This window comes from Ochotona princeps, chromosome 17 (assembly GCF_030435755.1).
Source record: "Ochotona princeps isolate mOchPri1 chromosome 17, mOchPri1.hap1, whole genome shotgun sequence".
NCBI classification, from domain to species: domain Eukaryota; kingdom Metazoa; phylum Chordata; class Mammalia; order Lagomorpha; family Ochotonidae; genus Ochotona; species Ochotona princeps.
This window is the reverse complement of record NC_080848.1, coordinates 36,259,777-36,265,776: the sequence shown is the minus strand read 5'-3', so window position 1 is coordinate 36,265,776 and position 6,000 is coordinate 36,259,777. Positions and strand designations below refer to the sequence as shown.

Here is a 6,000-nt window from a genome sequence, read left to right as displayed (position 1 = left end):
GGAAGCAGTAGTGATAGTCGTTATCCTCACTGGCCCTCAAGGTTTTGCCCAAATACTGAGTCCTCGAAGTTTTCCTTACTCTTCCAGCCAGGTCACACAGACGTCACAGCACCTGTGACAACCTGCTGACTCGTATTGCTGTTACTGCTCCACTCCACCTGCTCCCAGGTGAACGTGCTGAAGACACCAGCCAAGTCTAATTTCTCTCTGTGCCCCTGCCACCGCCTAGAGCTGCACTTGGCATTCAGCAGCAGTAGATGTTTGCTGAGTTGAGCTTGAATAGATGGCCTCCCCCCATCCAATATGTACATGCTGCAGTGCCACCTTGCTCTGGTCTTCCCTGGTCTGTCAGGTCAGGCCACCTTTGCTTGAAAAGTTTGTTTGGGCTATGATCGGAGCCACCTGCTGTTGTCTGTTATACCTTCTGTCCCATATTTCCCCACCTGGTTTCTTCCCCATTCTGGGGTACCTCCCTCCCCTCCATCCCAGACACTGCCCAGGGAAATGTCTGCTTCTTTCTCTCTCTCAATTCAGGATGTGGCATCTGTCTTGGAGGTCTGGTCTCCCAGTGCCCTTTGGGATCTCCCAGGAGGTCTGAAATCTCTCCTTGCCGGGTGCTGCAGCTCACTTGATATGTACAGGATGTGGCCAGCCCAGAGAGGGACTTCATTCCAAAGAGCTTCTGAAGGGTGTTGATCTTGGCATCGTTGGATTCCTTCAGGGAGTGACTACCGTTTTGAGCCCTCTGAGCCCTGGTACACTGTGACCTCTGAACTCTGGCATACCTTGGGCACTCGTATGCTTCTCCTTGGTACACCTTTTGAGCAGCTGCACAGGAAACAGAGCTGTCAGACAGGGTCACAAGGAGCTTGATCTCATCTTGGGGAGTGTATCCGGGCAGGGCTACCTGCTCTGGACTGAGTCCACTGACACCAGACAAAGCTGTGTGTGCCTTAACCTGTGAAAAGGTGGCCAGCTAGACTCAGTCGCTGGCTTTGGGCAACATTACCCTGGGCACAGCCAGCAGAGAGACCCCAGTGTGCCTTGAACAAAACCTCTTGTACCCATTCAGCAGTCTTGAGGCCCACAAGCAGGCCGGACGTCCAGGCGGGGCCTCACGGGCTCAGCAAGAGGAGCCTCGGAGCCCCCAGCGGACAGAGCCTTTGCAGTGCCCGCACCGCGCGCGTCTGGCGGCGCGCCCGCGGGCTGCCGGGAGTTTATCCCCGCAGCCGCCAGCAGGGAGCTCCCTTTCGGCTCCGCGCGCGCGGTTGCGGGGGGGCGGCGCTGTGGTGCGCCGCGCTGCGCTCCAGCCCCACCGGGCCGGGGCCGCTGGATGCCGCGTCTCCGCTGCTGCTGCCTGCCGGGCGGGCTCCGGCGGCCGGTGAGTGCGGGGTGGCGGGGGCGGTCGGTCGGTGGCGGGCCCTGCCCGGTGGGGCGGTGGGGCGGCGGGGCGAGCTCTGGACGAGCGGGCGGGCGGACGGGCGGCGGGGCCCGCCGGCTCCTCCTCCCCCTGGCCGCTGGAAGCAGTGGCCCGGACTCCCGGCTCCCGTCCCTGGCGGCGCCACGGAGCTCGACGCGCGGGGATTGGGGCCGAGCAGCAGGGGCAAGGAGGGCAGCCCGGTCCCCTTTGGCCAGCCTAGGGGACGCAGGGTGGCAGAATAGGGTGGCCTTCAGTTTTGGGGGTGGGGTGGGGATTTGGGGTTTGGAGGCGCCCAGGTGACCCAGAGCTACGGAGTGCAGGCAGTCGCCTCGGGGGTCGGGGGGCTTCCCAGGACCAGGCCCGGGAACCCCTAATACAGCGAGAAAACGAGGCGTTGAGGAAGGCGGTGGACAGCAAGCACCTCCACCGAGCCCTTTATCCCTCCCAGCGGCCTTCACCCTTTCACTGCCAGGCCGCCAGCGGGCTGCACTCAAAGGAGCAGCTGCTAGACAGCTGGTAAAACAATGGAGACCCCGCTTCCCTGCCGTCCCCCTCCTCTTGGGACAGGAGGTGGGGGTGGGGTGGGTGCTTGAACGGCGGACTGAGGGGTGAGGGTGTCTCAGGGAGCACGGGCGCTCGCCTGTGACTGGCTGCTCACCTCACCTTGCCTACTGAGGGGTGGGGTGAGTGTGGGAAGGTCAGGCAGCTGGGGCGGCCCAGGCCTCAGGGAGAGCCCGCCCTGACGCCCCGCCCTGCGAACCTGTCATGCCAGTTGCTTCACCAATGGGAAGGGGAGATAGTACGGCCAGCCGGCCTGCCATGCCGGTGGACAGCCCCTGTGCCATGGGAGGTGGGCACGCAGCTGGGTACCAAGCCTGGTGAGGAGTGGGTCTTGTGGGGACACACATTCATGGGGGAGCAGGGCTTTGTGGAGGGGCGGTTGGGGGTGGCACCCAGGAGGGAGACACATGTGTCTTGCTGATTAGTGAGAAAGGCTGCTGCTGCCAGAATGAGCTAGTGTGTGTGTGTTGGGGGTGGAGGTGGGTGGTGGTGGAGAGAAGGACAGCCAGTTTGTGTTTTAAACTGGGGCTTATTTGGCCTGGTCACTCACTTGGCCTGTGGGGTGTGGGCTTGGCCTCACGGTTTGGGCGACCACTTTGGTGGGAAGCATCTTCCTGGCCAGGGCCTTCCTGCCCCTGCTGGTCCCCCAGAATTAAAAACTGGCCTCCTGACCCTGACCCCACTCTACCTTGTCAGTGACTTGTGATTCTTGGTTTTGGTTTTGATTTGTCTCCCAAAGTCCCTGATATGTCTGCAGCTGGGGAGGCCTTGTGAATGGAGATGGAAATGGAGGCCTGTGTGTGTGTGTGTGTGTGTGTGCACATTGGCAGGGGTAGCAGGTCACCGTGGGTGACTGAGACCACCACAGCAGGACACTGATGCTGGAGGATACTGAATCAGCTGCCTTTCCTGGTGCTTACCAGTTCTGGAAACCTTCTTTTGAGCTGGTTCGTGTCCTGTTGTCATGGCAACAGGTCTGGCCCACCGTTTCTCACCCTTTTTTGGTCCAGAGGTTCCTTCCTATTCGGGGAGCTATTGAGAGTTGCTCTCCTGAGGCCTTTGGCTTCCTGACCAGCCTCGCCATGGCCTGCCTCCTCCATAGCTTCCCCTCTGTCCTTTTGTGATGAGTACTTTCCAGGAAACTAGCTCCTGGTTGCTGGACGTGACAGGACTGGTTATATATAGCTGTGGATGGAGGTGTGCTTGTCCATCTGGGGTTGAGGACATGGAGTTTGAGGCCTGGATTCCAGGAAGACAATGGCTTTGGGGGTAAGCTAGTATATGAAGGACATTCCCAGGAGAGTGAGGAGTATAGGTGGGGGTGGCCAGGAGAGGGGCTGTTGGCTGGGGGGGGGGGGTCACTTCTTTCAGGGGCTATGAACTTGGGACAATGGATGATAGTGTGCCTGGCAGCTGCCAGTGTCAAATTTGTTTGTTCTCCCATGCTCTGGCTCAGGTGGCTGGGCTTGTGCCAAGGACTTTCTCTCCCATACCCAGGCTCTCCCAGTAGCCCTCTTGCCTCCCACCTGGGCTGTCAAGCTCACTCCTGGGTAGTGTGGACAGCCAGCTTGTTGTCTGCAGCCCCTTCATGTCCCTGCTTTAGGCTGCGTGTATCTGCAGAAGTTGGACCTGGGAGGAATCCAGAGGTGGACTGGTGGGGCACATCTGGGAGCATCCACCTGCAGGGCAGGAGCTGGGAGTTGCTGGAACCCAGGACGCCTGGCTCCAGACCTGGTCTCCAGGGCAGGGAAGCTGTTCTTGTTCTGTCAGAGACCTGTGCAAATAAACCCCCTCAGCTGCTGTGGGCGCCACAGGCAGGAACCACAGCATCCATGTGACTTGGGCTTCCCATTACCCTCCCCCCCATTAACCAAGTGGGTTAAAGCTGGGGGCTCTGACTTAAAGGTTGTTTTCTTTAGCGGATGGGTGGGCCAAGCCCACTCTGCTATGATTGACAGATTTTCTTGGACTCTGGATACAGCTCCATGCAGATTTAAGTTCTGCTTTGAGCTGGGCCTGGGGCGGATTTTAAGATATGCCCACCACCCCTCACCCTATCACTCCCCCACCTTTATTGAGGTGTCAATCACCAGTGTTTGAGGTGACTGAGAAGGTGGTATGCAGAGACAGTAGTTGGATAGGGAGGGGCGGGGAGAAAAACCGGGAAGGGCCCACTCTCCCCCTCCCCACCTTCCTTGCCCTTTGGCTCAAGGCTGGAATTGTGTGGCTTGTAAATTATCCACCTTCCCTGGACTCTTCAAACCACTTAGGGAAGGGGCTGGGGTTGTTGGACTGGTGGTGTTATGGGGACTACAGCCCCTCCCCTCCTCCAGGCACTTTATCTTCATTTACAAGGGATTATTTTTCTTATTCTCTGGCTTCTCAGAGACTAGCATGACGGACTCAAGGTCACACAGCGTGGAGGCGGCGCGGGATTAGAACCTGCAGTTTGCGGTTGCTCTGAAAACCTCTGGGCAGAGGCTCGGGGCCAAGTCTGTGTTCCTTGGCCCTCAGAGATTGATAATTGAAGGAGCTCAGGCCAGGAGCCGGGACACGACTAGCTCAAGGTCACAGGGCCGCAGGGGACTGCTTGGGCTGCTGGCGCCTCTCCTGCTGCTGTTTCTCCCGGGACCCGCGGGCTCCTCGCGTTCCAGGAGAGACCACACCGTGTTATGACGGGAGGCACTGCGGGCTGCGGCTGCGCCGGCCCGGCCTCCTGGGTAGTCCGCCTGCCGCCCGGCTCCTGGGGCTGCGTAGGCTCCGGGTGCTGCAGCGGGCGGGCCGGCCACTGTCATGTGAGAGGCGGGCCGTCGGGAGCTAGGGAGCACACCTGGAGCCAGATAAGCTCCGGGTGACCTGGCGGTGAGTCATGGGGCGCCACGGAGCTCAGCAGAACCGCGGGAGCAGGCTCGGCAGGCGCCACCCGCCCGCTGCTTCGGGGCTGGGCCAGGCTAAGCCAGGTGCTGCAGGACGCCCTAGGGTCGCTTCTGCACTCCTTGGGTGCCAGTCAATGCCGGCCTGGGGCCCCTGGGCTGTAGGAAGCAGGTCACTCTGGGAGGTCAGAGGCCGAGGGAAACAGGCCTGCTCTCAGGGGAGAGTATTTCCTTTGTATTTATTTATGAGTGGGGGCTGGGGGACTGGGGATCTGCCCACCAAGGGCGAGTCCGGGCGCCCTTGTCTTGGATGTGAGCATTTGCAGTTTCCTTTCCTGGGGCTTTTGCTTTGCAGAGTGACCCATTTAAGTCTGTCCCCACTGAAAGCCACAAGACAACAGTGAGATCTATGTTAACTGAGTCCCCCAAGTTACCGGGAACTTTCCAAACTGAAAGGCAAGCCAGAAAGTGGCCGCTGCAAAGCCTGGGACAGCTTGGAGGCCAAGGCTCTGCTCTCTCCTTTTGTCAGCACACTCTCCTCTTTTTCTTTTTTTTATTTTTTATCTTTAAAAACAGGAAAACAGCATGTGTTGAAAGGTGTTCAGTTAGTAGGAAGTTCATGGGGTGGAAGGCTGAGGCACTAACCCCTCTTCCCCATATGCCCCAGAGATAAGCAGATGCAGTTTCATGATAGATATTTACAGACTGTTTTTGAAAGGCCTGTCCTATGTATGACTTACATGTGGATGGCATATATTTATAGGTTAGTGTGCTATGTTAAAATATCATTAATGTAAATATTATTTCCTGTGGGAAGTAAAGAGCATGCAGGAAAAAATTTTCTCATAATCCCAGTACTCAAAGCATTTAAAGATACACACACAGAGTGCTAAATATTCTTACTATAAAAAAAAGCAAAGCAATGTATGCATAACCCAAGTTTGCTTTGACCAGATATCTCTTCCCAGAGCATTTATTTTTCTAGACATGTTGCATATATACACATGTATGCATAGTTTTTAGATATTCTATACTACCATGTAAATTGCTTTTTCTTTATAACACTGTAGTATGGAACCTTTCCAGGTTGGTATATACAAATCTAACACTTTTTTTTTTCTGAAGATTTATTTATTTTTATTTGAA

General features: G+C 57.1%; 1 protein-coding gene across 5 annotated transcripts in view; it reads left to right on the top strand.

The window, feature by feature from the left end:
- The first annotated feature begins 1,242 nt into the window (after positions 1 to 1,242).
- MYO18A (myosin XVIIIA) overlaps positions 1,243 to 6,000 on the top strand; it is a 94,046-nt gene continuing 89,288 nt past the window's right edge. For all 5 annotated transcript variants that reach the window (XM_058676712.1, XM_058676710.1, XM_058676711.1 and 2 more), the window contains exon 1: positions 1,243 to 1,381. The gene's annotated coding sequence lies outside the window, so the exon portion shown is untranslated. The remainder of the gene's footprint in view (positions 1,382 to 6,000) is intronic.